Raw genomic sequence first — 15,693 nt, 5'->3', positions numbered from 1 at the left:
AGGGGAGAGTCAATAACATATAGAACTGTGTTGAATGAAAAGTAGCCAACAGCTAATTTAAACTTTGAAAGGTTTCCAGCACCATGTGGGTAACCAGAAGGCCTTGGGAAGAGGTGAAAAGAGGCCAAAGTGGTCATACACAGGTCTTGTAAAATCCTCTGTACCATTGAAAGTCTTTGACCGCTAGATGATTGTGAAAGAAAGGCGTATAAATTCTGCTTCGTGAAATTAGCGCATGAACAGTGTGTTATAAAAGTTGGCAAGAGCTAACCCAGGTGGAGGGTTGCTGACAAAAATGGGTGAAGTCTGAAGCCCCTATGAACAATATGTTGACAGGAGTGAACCTGGCTGAGGAATGTCCACAGTGAATTGTTTGAAAAGACATTAAAACTCATAAAAATAAGAACAGCCAGAGTGAACCCGATGGAGGGAGGCTGGAGTTTGAATTGTTTAAAAAGACCAGTGATTCGTGAATGCAAGAAAAGCCATTGTGAACCCAAATGAGGGAGGCTGGCATTTGAAAAGGGGTCCAAATCCGAAAGAGGGAGATCTAGTGGTGGAAAGTTATCACCCAAAGTTCATTGAAAAGGGAACTGTATAAATGATTTGTTGAAAAGCGCCCAGAAGAGGGGGACCAAGGGGTGAAGCCATCACCCAAAGTATACGTGGAACAGAACTTTATGTTTGTTTGTTGAAAACATCAGGCCCTCAAAGGCAAGAGACTTTTGTTAAAATAGACTTAACCATTGAAGACCCCGATAGCTGGTACGGAACTGTTGGCTTGTGCTGGGAAAGCTCGAGCGTGTGTTGTGCTCCCAAGACGTGGGGAAAGGAGAACTCATGGCCGTCACATCCTGACTTATTATTTGTGAACACTTGTTTCTTTATTGAAAACCCTATCCCACACGTTTTCAATAATTAGTTGTAAGGATTTGGCAATAGGTTTTATTTTAGTATATGCCTTTTACTTTGACAAGAAGCCACAAGAACTGCCTTATTTTTAATTTGATGGTCAAAGCTTGATCCCATCTTAGATTTAGGTTTAGGTTTGGTGCTTTTCCACCCTGCATTTCCAGTTTAATAAACACCATTGAACTGTGATCACTTATCTCTGTCTTTACTGTTGCCACCATAAGTGTGGAGACATTTAAGTCTCATCCAATGTACTCTGTTGGTATTGCGGACCGCGGATGGCATCGATTTCTCATGGTACATGATCTAACATGCCTCTCTAGAGCAAATCCTTGCCTCCCTCGTTCCAAATATACCTTGTCAAATGGTTGCCACAAATGTTTCCTTGATTAAGTGGTAGTTAATGCTAGAATGCTTGGAATTTGTGAACCTTTAAATATCTCACAATGTGCGCACAGTGCACTTCCTAAGTAATAGTAGTAAACAAGAATCTAATCTTAATGTCAATGTCAATGGTAAAAATAGAACTCAAGGCGCGGGGGAGAAAGATTGATCCTGGCACATCGTTCAAAAATGCGAAATGCAAACAATAGAGTTCCCAAGCATAAGAGAACTCCCGTCACCTGCACTCTATCACAAGCTTATCAGAAAGCCAAACAGTTGTGAATATTTTTATACCACATATATAAAGACTATGTAACAAATATGCTTGTAAATCCATAATTTAAGTGATCATGCGATCTTTATGTGGCTTTCCAGGCTTGGTAATCCCCATATCATATCTTGCCTTACCACTGCAGTTAGTAAAAACCCAACCGGTAATGGCATAGTGTGGTCTGAAAAGAAGACCACAAATTACAACAGTGTTATTACAAAGGATCAAGATCTTTTGTTATCCTGGCTGGCAGACCTTCTTGGGATAGTCAACAAATGACTGTCAGCCTGGCTCCCCTTATGTGGACTAGAAACCATTCCCCATTGATCAAAATCGCCAAATACATTAGGGCTCCCTTTGACGCCCTTCTCCACCAGAAGGGCCAAAGAGAGGGTCAGAAGCCAATCTGCCCTCCTCCCTTACAAGAGGGAGTTGCAACTCACTTCCCTGACCACTCGCTAAAAAAATTGGTTGAAAGCACATACACACTCGTTAGATCATTCAAATTGGCTCTGGCTCTTTAGAACCGTGAGAAGTAATGACAATCCTATATTTTGGTCAAAGTTCAGGGGACATTTTGCTGGGGCGATCCCCATTGAATTACATGCTGTATCTGAATCGCAATGGGTAGCATATATTTCCAATTCATATTACATTAAACTTGATACTAAATTGGAAATGGATTTACATTTCCCAGCTCAGAATTTATTTGGAGAAAGTTTTGAGGTAGCAGAGACTATAATTAAAATAAGAAAGCTTAAATCTTCTGGGACTCCAGGCGCCGATTGCATGGGGAATGTAACTATGGAAGCAAATCCAGTATTCTGGGCATATGGGCTGCTAAACTTATTCAGGCAGGTGGAGAGAAGTGGCTACCTCTCGCAAAGCTGCCGTAAATCTATACTTATTCCGGTGCATAAAAAAGGAGACAGACACAGTCCCACTAACTATAGACTTCTAGCCATGCTCGATACGAGTAAAAAGATATTTTCCACCTTTCTTCTGGCAAAACTCAATGATGGGCATTAAAAAGAGAACTCTTAAAGCCGTTCCAAAGAGGTTTTCAAAAAGCAGAACGCTCTTTATGTAGTATATGCGCTATATAATACCTCATGGCAGAGGCTAGTGGTCGTCCTGATTATAACTTATATTGCTGTTTTATCGACTATAGTAAAGCCTTTGATTTGGTTTCTCACCAGCGACTATGGGATAACCTTGCCTCATGGGGGATAATCCCTCATCTATTGGTTTAACGGCTCTACAGGGACACAACTGTAGCCATTCGCCTGACTCAGGATGTTGAGATCACTGGTTTTATCTCTACGAATTCAGGATTGAAACAGGGGTGTGTATTAGCACCCTTTTGGTTCACCCTTTATATATCAGATATGTCTAATGTATTAGAGAAAGTAAGACATCCCTCCAAAACTAAATGGGGTGCCCCTATTATTGCTGGCTATGCGGAAGACACCGTCCTGTTTGATCAGACCCCACTAGGATTACAGCAATCACTCAATGTACTTGCTAAGCTCGCAAAGGTTAATAACATGCGATCAATGCTAAAACAACAAAAGTCATGTGTCTCGCAGGTAATCTGGCCAGAAAGTTTCCCTTCACATGGAAACTTGGAACGGACAAGCTCGAAGTGGTAGACACTTACATCTACTTGGGCTTCTCCCTTAAACGTAATCCAACTCACAATTTCCATAAAGAATTTATAGCCACTAGGATTTGGAGGAAGTGGTTGATCATCACGTGCTATATGGCCAGCAAAGAAGGTAATATCCTGTAAGGCCTGCTGACCATCTATCGAATGAGCATCATTTTAGTGATACTTTATGGTCTCCAGGTACTCCCCCCAACCCAGGTTAAGTGGCTTTACAAATTCGAAGCCAACATTTTGCGCTCAATGATGAACCTTCCTAGCTCAGCCAGGTCGAGGCTATGAGAATGAAATTTGGCCTTTGCTCCCTTATTACAACTTGGCTGGTACAGCTCTACATTCTCTACCTTAACATGATGTTTCCTTTGAATCATGTGAATGGGCTATTGAGCATAGTGGCTAATAATAAAGATGGAAAAAGGAAAAAATATTTTACCCTTGACCTGGAACAATCGACACTACACCTATTGACATCTTTAGATCTAACAATGGGCTGCATCAGTGATGCATCTAACAGGGATCAAACTCTGAAACATAAGGCCAGAGAGTGGCATAGAAGCAACAACATTGATAAACTGGCTCAGAAGAAGAGATATAAGATCTTCTCAAGTCAAAGCTTTCTTCTTAATTGGCATTGTGCCTATTTCACTAAACCCTCCTTCCTGGCCTTAAGGAGATTCATCATCTATTTACGTTTTAACCTTTTACCAGTGTTAGAGTATCAGGGTACCTGGAGGAAGATCACTGTGGAGACTTTGCCGTATTTGCCATTCGGAGATTGAATCTGATCGAGATACTTTAACTAGGTGCTCTTCCCTGTACCCCCTTTATGTAAGAGGCTACGTGGTGCATATTGAAAATGTCTAGACGGACCAATTTTGGAATACACTGTATCGAGCAGAATCTATTGTTATTACTGTGGCAGCCCATAATATATGGAATTGTATTACTAGATGCTTTTAAACTCTTCTGATTTTATACACTGATCACTGAAGAATTGATATTAATATTGATGTATTGTGCGTGAGCAAATGGAGAAATGGTTTATGACTATATTTTAGTAAGTATTACCGAACATTTTGTATAATTTTAAAGTGATTCAATTTTGTATGCAATGTAACTGGGTTTGCTTTAACCAAATGCACAATAAAGAGAAAAAAATCTTTGTGGGAGGTTTAAATGATGATCTGCGATTATTGTGCTCATTTCTGATTCGTCTATCAAAAGTGCAGAACAGGTATGGACATCAACCGGCTCTGGGCATCACCGCCAGACAGGCTATTGCTTTAAGTCTGTCCACTTGATCCAAAAATTCCTCTGAGGCATGCCGATTCTGGCTTCGGAAAGACTTCTGTATTCAGCCCCATCTGGAAAAGGCCTTCTTAAAGAGATGTTCAAAAAGGCTACATACAGGTTGGACCACAATCTGCTTTTCTCTTGTCAAACAGGTTCTCTTCCTTTTCTACATCATTTGATTCAGCAATTTGTGAGCGTAGGATAGGTTTCCTTCATTCACTTAAACCCATGAATATCCTCCACTTTAATTCGGTTGGGCCACTGAATTCTCTTTTTCATAAGGAGATATGTTGGCCATGAGTTACCCCACCCATTGGGAATGTGAAATCAAAATTGGACTGAAAAATGTATTTCCCTGATAATGTTCTAGTATGGACCTATGCCATTATTAAAAACATATACATCCTTTATGTTTCTTTGGTTGTGTGTCCAAAAAGGTCATTAAAATGTGAATAGTTCATAAATTGTAATGTATCATTTTAACATTTGTGGGTTATTCATATTGTTCTGCAGAATTCAAAGGTATTTTTGAGTTTCAAATCAGACAAGGGTCCGAAAACTAGAACCAAAAATGTATTTCCCATTTCTCCTCTTTAAAGGCATTATTCATTGCACACTTCTGTTGTAGAATTAAGCTGTGGAATGTTTCTTGCTAGCATTCTGGTATTATCAGAAACATACGTCATCGTGAATAAGAGGCCTTTTTAATAGGCTACTTTAATGGAGCAGTCATATTCTGCAAGAGGCTTTATGACTCTGCCAAATCGGAGGTCAGAGTCTGTTCGAGGCTGCTGCTTTTTGAAGTTGTCATTACCAGGCTGGCCTTCCAAATACACTTAAATAAATGTAAAATGTGAAATGGGTAATTTCGCTATCTTTGTTGCCGTCTAGAGGAATTGTTCCTGTCACACCGCTGGAAGCAGGAACCAAAAAGCAGACTTATAACTGCTTCAAGGCGTGCACAACGCGCAGCATATAAATGCAGACGGCAAGTGCAGTTGCCTTGTCATTACGCAACATTTGTTGCTGTGAGGAGGACTTTTAACCTCAACACTGCTGTAAACAGGAACCAAAAATCAGCCTTATAACTGCATTCAAGCCGCACACCATGCGCCGCGCATAAGTGCAGGTTGCAAGTGCGGTTGCTGCAGTTGGCACTGAGGACGTGCTGAGCCGACCGTCAAAGCCTTGGCCTTCAGGTGAGAACATTTGTAGTAAGCCCCCCTGCACCCATTCTACTCCTTTTGCCTTATTCACACCATTATATCATTCCCTCACTGCATTCAACTCTTTACAATCTCTGTAGTGCTCCTTTAAAACCTGCAGGTTCTGCAGCAGCCCATGCTGCCTCTCCACTCTTTCCTTTGGACTTAATGCTTCTTAATGAGTCTGTTTCTGGCCTGCAACTTGTGAACACCTCCTCTACCATACGAGAAAAAGGGGGATCTGGCAGACCTCCTACAGTACTGTCTATCCCCCTGGCTGCTGCCTCCTTGTCCTCTTCGTCTTCTGCAGTGTTGCGCATCAACTTAACAACTCTTACTGAGTGGCCCCTTGAGGACGTTGAGAATTCAATGTTACAATTATGTTTAAGTTTGGAGAGTGAGACAGATAGTGCCCTGAGAAGTGAGATTGAGTCCCTTTTAGCTACTCCTTCTCTTTATGATAATTCCTCTGCTGAATCTTCGGTCCTTGTGTACACAACTATTAAAGGTAATCGAGGACAGTTTTCAGGGGATCCTGTCTATCCTGCTTAAGACAGAGGCTCATCTGTACAAGCAGCCTTTTCTGTTCTTCAGTCTTTGGTGAGACTCTATGATGTTATAAATGGAAAATTGAAAGCAAATTCTTACATGTTACAATTTTTCCACCACCAATGCCAGCTGAGACGGTATCCAACAAACGCCTTCCCATGGTGGATGGTCATATTCCACTGTCTTTGGCTTTGACTTCCTCATCCCCTAGCCCCCATCCGTCAACTGTTGAGATCATTCAAGATATGGCCTCTTCCAAGTCTCCTTCGATAATAGTTGGAGGTGACACTGCATTTGAGTCTCAACCAGTGCAACCAGTGCAATAATTTCCTTTGGCAAATCACTGGGAGGCTTCCAAATCTAAACCGCGACAGAAAAAGAGGACTTCCCCCCTACCTGCTGCCAAACAGAGACATTCAAAAAGATCTTTTAGCTCACTAAATCCAAACAATTCCTGTGTTATGCTACTACCAGACACCATATTGAGTCCCGCGAAGATAGCTGTACCCATACGAAATCTTCGTAAAACCTGTTCATCAGTCTTTTGTGAGACTGTACGATATTTTAAATGGAGAATTAAAAGCAAATTCTTACATGTTATGATCCATATATAAAATTATGTTTCCACCACTGATGCCTCCTGAGACTGAATCCAATGAAGGCCTTCCCATGGTGGATGATCATAGTCCATTGTCTTTGGCCTGGATTTCCTCATCTCCTAGTCCCCTTCCGCCAACTGTCAAGATAGAGATCCTTCAAGATATGTCCTCTTCCAATACTCCTTTGATATTAGTCAGGGATGACACTACATGTGAATCTCAACCAGTGCAATCATTTCGTTTGTCAAATCGCTGGGGGGCGACCAAATCAAAACCACCACACAAAAAGAGAACCCCCCTCTGTGTGCTGCCAAACAGAGACATTCAAAAAGTTGTTTTAGCTCACTAAATCCCAACAATGTATGTGCTATGGTACTTCCAGAGACCATATTAAGTCCCAGGAGGATATCTGTGCCCATACAAAAGCTATCCCCAACAGCTGCTCTGTTAACTCGCCATCTCCTCTCACAGTGTCATGTGCCTCTATTTCACCTATATCTGCAAGATCAAGTGGGCATTACATTCTATACAAGCCCCTTCCATTAATGATCCAACTTCTGTTCAGCCTTCAAAATTGCCTTTAACTAGGGCTTCTCTGTCCCCTTTTGGCTTGCTTAATGGGTTTAAGGATCGATGCTTTTTAAGTCAAATTCGTTTATAGTAGCCTTTGAAGCTGTTTATAAAGATGCTGGTAATTTATTTTTAAATCGGGCTATGATTTTGTCTTTGTTGGCTGAAATTCCTGCACTGTGCCTTATTGACTCTCATGACCTACAACAGGTGATTTCGTGGATGGGTCCAGGACTGCTTTTTGGTTTTACATGTGTCCTCTAAATTAATCTCTAACCTTATTTTCCCAGAAATTGAAACCTTTTATATTTCTTATAGTCAGGGTATTTTTTAGTCACTGTCTGTGATTTCTGAATGTAATCGTTTAATTTGTAAGCATATTCATATGCAATCTATTTTTATCTTGAATAATGCTATAGATTCTACTTCCTTTTTAAGGTTTTGCAATTCCTCTCTAAATAATTGACGTCTTAACTGCCCGTCTGTAAGTAAAAGGAACTTTGTTAGGTCCCAAGTTTTTGATCGCCTTGTTTATGAGAGAATGCAAATGTTGCGATATTCAGTTGGAGAGGTTAATTGGTGTGCTGTGTCATCTGTGCCCCTTAAGATTTCTTTTATCAAAACCAAGAAACAAAATCACAGGAATTTGTGAAAACACTATTGCATGAATTTTAATATCGCAGATAGTCAATGTATGTTGGCCATTGCCAATACATTTAACTCATGCTCATTCTGGAAATTAGAAAGACATGTGCTCTAGAGAATGTCATCACTGAGGGCACATGGAGTGAGTATTATTCAAAGAGACTTGGGATCCCGATTGACACTGCGCTTTCGCTGAGGCCCTCTTCAATCGGATCCCGGCAAGGCCAGTTCTCTACTTTTGATATTGAACGTTTGCTAAGCATCTCGAGCCATGGGCCCTGATGGTCTTCCGAACCTAATTTTAAATAAGTATCACACTCTATGGGTGAAAACATATTGTTCAAATGATTTGTATATATCGTCATGGAGGGTACCTTTCCACATTCTTGGAGTGCCCATATTCCAAAAAGAGAACACCCAAGATCATGATAATTATCGGCCTATGACCCCTCTAAAATGTGTTCTTCTTTATTATTGGAGGCTCTGAACAAGTGGGCTTAAACCATTGGCAGATCTAAAGTTCTTCTGACCGGCTTCCGAACGCAATGTCGAACCTCTCTTAACAGTCTATTACAAGAACAGGCTCGCCGTAGGGATCAATCTTCCCTGTTCATGGCCTGTGTAGATCTCACCAGCGCATTTGATTAAGTTGACTGATTTCAATTATGGTACAAACTGGATACATGGGGTATTCCCATGGATTATTGAAACTGATAATAGAAGTACATTCTGGTAGTAGTATTCAACTTTGGCTCAAAACCTAAGAGAACTTGGGTGCGTAAGTAGATACCTGCATGGGTCTTCGACAGGGATGCGTACTAGCACCCTATCTTTTTAATCTTTATTTATCAGATTGCATTGATGAATTAGCCCCATGCAGATGACATTATTTTGCTGGGTAAAACTCCAATAGAGTTACAACAGCCCATGTTGACAAATGTTGAGTCATTTCCTCTCACTAGTGAGTCGGCATTGAGTCGGTTCAAAGTACAGATTCCTGCTATGTTGCGTCGGTGTTCTCAATGATTGAATCCATGTCTACCAATGGTTCGGGACAGCGGTTGTTCTGCTACCTGCTTGTGAGTACAATCATGTCTTTGCTCAGCCCCTCCCTCACCATGCAATACTCTTACTAGCTCTTCCTTTGTCTTCTACTTACTTCTTCATTCTCCTCTGCTCAAAAGAACCCTGGATTTCTTATTCAGGCCCTGCAATCCGTACTGCCCTTCATGACCCTGCCAACACCTTCATGTACTCTCCCCGCCCAACTCATAAGGGTGGAGTTGTTATACCGTTCACAACTTCCAAAATTCCTATCTCTCCTCCTCGCTTATATCCCACAATGTCTCCACAATCCTGCTTCCTATGGCATTCAAATTATATCTCTCTATTGGCCACTTGATCCCCCTGGTCAATGTATTGACCACCACTTCCTTCCTCCTCATCATCACCTCGTTGTCCCTGGTGACTTTAACCTCCCTTCTCTTTCTACTCCTCTATCCACCGACGTTAGAACTCTTTTCCTTAACCACTCACTCTCTTCTGTCCACTCTCTGCCCTCCAATTCAAATGGTAACTCACTTGACCTTATTCTCACCTCTTCTCTACTCTCTTCCTCTAATATCTCCACCACACCTTCTCCCTCTGATCATTCCATCATCTTTGCCTCAATCTCCACCCCTCTCTCTCCATCTACTACTTCCATGCGCAAGTTTCCCTCCTCCAAATTCCCCATCTACCTCTCTGACCTACACCACTCTCTCTCATCCTTGTAAAGTGGTTCCACATGTTTTGACTGTGATCATTTTCCATGTTTGCCCTTTATCTGTGGATTGTTCCCCGCAATCGTTTTGGTTGATTTTTTTTAAATGGGAGGCATACCCTCTAACACTCTATCTAACCCACCCCCACCACCTCACCCAGCCGCCCAACACCTCCCAATCCTGTACCCCAAACACACATCATACAAATATGTGTTCATGCACTGTGCACTTTACTCCATGCATCTTTGCATAATTGCAGATTTGCATAGACACGTGATTCGGGGCATGTTATTCACGCATTTGTTGACAGGTAATTAAATTTGCATTTTGCATTTTTTTTTAAAAACCATTACCCATTATTCAGGTTTTGACAGTACGGCCAGCAAGTGCACCCTGACCTGCATGCTTGAGTCACTTGGTTGAGAACGTAGAATCCGTTTATTTGGGTGCATACTTATCTTGATTTCATCCCTGACCCATTACATTGTGGGCCTTGTGTTGGCATTTTCTTTGGCAATTATGAAATTTTTGGAACTGAAAGTACCCTCGTTTTATGTCATCTATGTCTGTTAATCTTGGAAAGGATGTTCTCTCCTTGTGCCCATATTTGCATCCTTTTGATATTTGAAATGTAGAAGCAGGCAATTTGAGTGCTATGTGTGGATTGTGAATACCATGCTAAGATGGCCGCCATATTCCGCTAATCATAGAGTGGTACATGTAGAAAAGAACAGGCATTTAAATGAGCACTCGAGAGAGAAGTGCTTGTGTGGTCAAGCGCCCAGCAGGGCATGAAATGTGTTACATGTTTTTTTTCTGTCATGTTTCCAGATATTCCAATTGATGAAATAATAAACATTCTACTATTTGTGTACAAATTGTGGATTATTGAGCATTTATTTTGGATGCTGCAGCAGAGTGCGACCTATGTGTGATGAGGGGGCCGTGGAGCTGTGGGGCCGTGCCGGGCATGGAAGGCTGGAAGTGCTGCAGGCAAGCACGTAATGAAGGCACTGACACGCTGGCCCTGGTATTAGAGCAGAGAGTGCCCTTTGCGGGCTTTCTCCCTCACCTTTATTTCCTTTCCCACAGTGCTGGCGTCCACCAGTAGCTCTGTCTTGCGCGACATGACGAAGAATGCCATGGAAGGAACTTGGTATGGGAAGAGCCTTCCCTAACCAAGCGGCCTCTAACTGGAACAAATTGCCGAAGTACCTTAGATTCGAGTCCAATCATTTGGTCTTCCGCAAAAAACTAAAAACAGAGCTTTTCAAGTAACACATGTTTAGGACCCAATGAATCAGCCAACCTGTAGTTTTATGTATTTTGTCCTGTTGCTTCTTCAGGCTCCACCTTGAGCTATGTACATGTCTACATGTAAGCGCCCGATAAAATAAAATGGTTGCGTCGCTGGATAGCGAGTCTTTGATCTTCTGGAAAGCATTTTCTTCGGTCCCTCCCCAATCCCATGTTGGCTTTGCCTTTGTGAGCTCTCGCAGGAGAGTGGCAGTGGTGGCCAGGTCAGGAAGGAATCACCCGCAGTATTTTGCCCCACCTAGGAAGCTGGAGATTTTGGTTCCCGTGGTGGGGGCTTGCACATTTTTTACGTCTTCTACCTTTCTGAAGAAACCCTTTTCTCATTAAAGACATAACCAAAGAAAATCATTGTGGATTTGCTGGATTCGCATTTTTCTTTGTGTAGTGTTAGCCCTGGCGCTTCTAGTCGCTGTAGTGTGGCTGCTGGTCGGCTGTTGTGTTCCTTTTCAGTCTTACCATAGACCAGGATGTCATTGCTCACATTAGTGACTCCTGGGAGTCCCTGAAGCACTTTGCGTATTTTGTTTTGGAAGACTTCTGCTGCCGACGGGTTTCCAAAATTGAGCCGGCGATATCTTCTCAGCCCGAGATGTGACGAGAACGTTTTGATGTACCTTGAGTCCTTTGCTAGAAGACAGTGGCACCTGTCAAGTCCACAATCAGCTCATCCACCGTTGGTGTTATGTGTCTTTCCCACCCTATTGCCACGTTGGGCATGCGGATGTCAATACATATTCGCACCGGCAATTGGACACCTTCATCTGTCAAGAGCATTATACCAGGTCCTGATAGCATTCCTCGCAGCAAGGCTTTCTTTCCAATTTCCAAAACTGTAGGGTCCGTTTTTGGCGGAAAGAACTGCATGATAGCATTGCATCGCCATGGAAATGTACAAATGCAGAGACCATAAAAGTATCCTGCTATCAAAAAAGGTGGATCTTCATGAAAACTTGCCAAAAAAGCATTTCAAACACATCTGCACATCATCTGCACACGCTGTGACTCAGCAGCCCAGCATCAGAGCACGTGCCCGCCTGCTTCCAACCAGAGCCTTACACAGATTAGATTCAAACATATTTTTTTTTGTTTTGCATGGAGGATCTGATACAAGAATATGGGCCTGATCACGACCTGGGCGGTAACACTAACGCTATTAGTGCGGGGGCTATTAGCGCGACCACCATAGCCCCCGGCGCTAATAGTGCGGGATCACGAGTTGGGCGGACTTGGAAGTCCCCATTCCCCATTGAGCCCATTCGGGAATTCCCCATTCCCCATTGGGCTCAATGGGGAAAATTCACGCTCTTACCGCCGGCGGATTTCCCGCTGGCGGTAATAGCGTGAATTTTCGGCGGACCCTTAAATCCGGTGGTAATAGCGCTACCGCCGGATTTAAGGGTTACCGCCGAGGTCGTGATCAGGCCCTATGTCTCTTAGTTGCATATTTATAACGCGCTTAATAGCCGGAGGTTTCCAAGCGCAGACCCGGGGATAGAACCTGTATTGCTTTGTGTCGTCTTGATTCCAAGGCGAGCAAGCTGAGCTATCCTCTCGGGACAATGTCCCGGCACATATAAAGTTGTTCATAGGAAATACCGATACATATAAATAAACAATGATCGTTTCTGGTTGTACCTATCCTATGTACCTTTCCTCACATCAGCAACATGAATGCACTATTTGGAACCGTAGTTCGGGTTTGCAGGCTTCACCGCTGTTCCTGTTCCAGATTCAAGCCTATCTTGCAGACTCCCTGCTTCCAGCTTGAAGCATGCATGTAGATCCTCCGTTCTTTGGTGCCTTTTTCCTCCTGAAGAATCTTGCCATACTCTTCGTGTTTTGATGCCAGTGCCAGCAGGAAACGTGCTTGTAAGCTCTTTGCTCTTTTTTACTTGATCCCGTTTACTGCCTGGTCTCTTTGTTTGCTGAATATTTGCTTTAGTTTATAGACTAGTGTAGGTCACATACCTTATTAGTATATGCTGGGGAAAGGATAAATATGTGTAGAATACAGTATTAAGCAAGTGTGTTTGTTAACATTCAAAAGAGAAGTCTCATCTATTTCTACAAATCTCACTGTAAATTTAGAAATATTGAAATGACTCGGACATCCTGAGAATGGAGCACTAGTGCATTCAGTAGCAGGTTCTGCCCAGCACACTGGACAGATGTTATTGCATGAAGTATCTTGCAGTGTGGAAAACATACAGTACATCAGTGCAACATGGTGTCTGCTCAAGGAACCTTAGACATAGGTGGAGGCATTATGTCAAGGACTTGTTCCAAGTTAGTGGATCCTGTGTAGTGGGGGAAAGGAGCATGCAGCTTAGCAAGGCAACCCAAAGGGCCTGATCGCACAACAGCGGTCCCATCACTTGTGTATGTGTGCCTGTAACTAAGGACAGCAAGGGCAGAACTCATCATGTGACTTAGTCGGTTGCCTACCATCAGCTGTTCTTGTGGCACCCCTAATGGAATTCCCATGAATTCCTCTTTTCCTTTGCAGATGGGGAGCAATTGCAAGTGGATCTAGGTCACCTGGCCTAAGCCCCGCCCACCTGGTGCCTTACTGTTTGCTGCTCTTTTTCACCACTTAGCAAGCCCCGCCCTCCTGGTGCCTTCCTGTTTGACGCTCTTTTTCACCACTTAGCAAGCACCACCCACCTTCTTAGCCCTGCCTCTTCCTTCCTGCTCCAAACTATTAGATCAAGGGCGTCTCTTGCCCGGGCGTCCTAAGCGAAGGGCAGATGAAGAAAAGGGGAATTCCTGTTTGGACCTGTTCGGACCAGGAGGACCCATGGCCCGAACCCCTGCTCAGACAGCAGGTAGGCATGCACCAACATGTGTTACTCCCTTTGGTCCCCCCGTGATGTTCCCTTGTGCCCCCCCATTTTCGCACACAGGTGTTGCCTGTTTTGCTTGATTCTTCTACCCTGCTCCCCCCTCACGCCACTCAAGCCTACTTCTGCAGGAGGCTGCCCTGATACATTCTGGTTTCACCATCACCGTCTTGTGGACAATACTGGATTTGACTTTTATGGACTTCATTCATTCATGGTGCGTCACCCTTTCTCAACTCTCATGCTGAACTTCTTTTGCATCTTGTACTCATGGTGGTCCTGAATCATGCTGTTCCCATCTTCATCTTGTATCCTAGCTTGCAACATTATGCGTTACTACTGACTTCAGCAATTGTATTCACTCTCCCCTCTTGCTTCTCCACTCTTTTGACTGCTAACTCTCTGTTCTCTCCTCCTTTCCCTTCTCCCTTTTCCTATCTCCTCCCCTTACTTTCTTCTATGCACTTACTCTATCAGAATTGTCCCTGGACCTAGTATGATAGCAACCTTGTCTGTCTCCTCCTCCCTCCCCTTACTGTTTTTTTCCTCCCCAACCCCCCTTCAGCACTATCTGAAATGTCGTCAGGCCTAATATGATAGTCGCTTGTTTTTTTCCTCCCCTACCTTTCTGCACCCCTCTCCCTCACCTCTTGTTTTCTTTCCGGCTCTACCAGAAATGTCGTCAGGCCTCGTACGGTAGTCGCCTGTCTGTTTCCATTTCCTTCCCACTCTCCTCCTCCCTTCCTTATCTATTTCTTAGCTCTTGCACTATCTGAAATGTCGTCAGGCCGAGTACAATAGTTAATTTCACATCCTTACTGTTCATGGCCTGTAAGAATGTCATTGTTTTTCCCTTGTTCCCTCCCTTGCCTTGAAGCGCTTTGAAACACATTGTGTATAGGCGCTATATAAATAAACTATCATATCATGGTGTCCGGACATTTGGTCGAAAAAAAAGGTCGACAGGACAAAAGGTCGACACCATTTGGTCGAAAGCCAAATGGTCGAATTTCTTTTTTTATTTATATATATATATTTTTTAGGTTTTTGTTTATGGAAAAAAAGGGTTTTTTTAGAAAAAAAAGGGGGGTGCGGGGCCCAAAAAAAAAAAAGTGAAAATACAAAAAAAAATCGACCATTTGGTTTTCGACCAAATGGTGTCGACCATTTGTCCTGTCGACCTTTTTTTTCGACCAAATGTCTGGTAACCTCATATCATATCATACCATCACTCCACAGCAATTACCTGATGACTCAATGTCCGCCTCTCAACACGGCACATGTAGCGAATCTTATATGGTGGTGTGATAGAACAGTCAGGTCCACTTCCACTTGTTAGAAGTGAAAAGGCGAAACCAGGAAAGGGAAGTTGTGCATCAAGGAACGCCCCTCTCGATTCATTCCCAGGTCTCCAGACATTGCCATTGCTTCCACGTCACCTGTGCAAGGCAGAGATCTTGAGAGCACCTCTCTTTTATAGTCTTGTACATTGCATATGGTCAGGATTTCGCAGACCCACAGGGATAGCTTTCCATAACTTTTTCTAAGATAGCTGGTTAGACCACCTTTTCCCCCTGTCTTTTTCACCTTATGCTACAATGCTTTGGCTTGATGGTACTACTGCCAGCCAAAAGTATATTTCTTTGCCCATCACCCATTCTCTGGTGTGTGTACTGGAA

The 15,693-nt window shown here is 43.0% G+C and overlaps 1 long non-coding RNA gene across 1 annotated transcript in view; it reads left to right on the top strand.

Moving 5' to 3' along the window:
• The first annotated feature begins 5,585 nt into the window (after positions 1–5,585).
• Positions 5,586–15,693, top strand: part of LOC138468464 (uncharacterized) — a 134,050-nt gene continuing 123,942 nt past the window's right edge. The window contains exon 1 of the long non-coding RNA XR_011268265.1: positions 5,586–5,725. This is a non-coding gene — a long non-coding RNA (uncharacterized lncRNA). The remainder of the gene's footprint in view (positions 5,726–15,693) is intronic.

The sequence above is a fragment of the Ambystoma mexicanum genome, chromosome 4q (assembly GCF_040938575.1).
Source record: "Ambystoma mexicanum isolate Mex_15411 chromosome 4q, UKY_AmexF1_1, whole genome shotgun sequence".
Taxonomy (NCBI): Eukaryota; Metazoa; Chordata; class Amphibia; order Caudata; family Ambystomatidae; genus Ambystoma; species Ambystoma mexicanum.
This window is presented reverse-complemented; position numbering and strand designations above follow the sequence as displayed.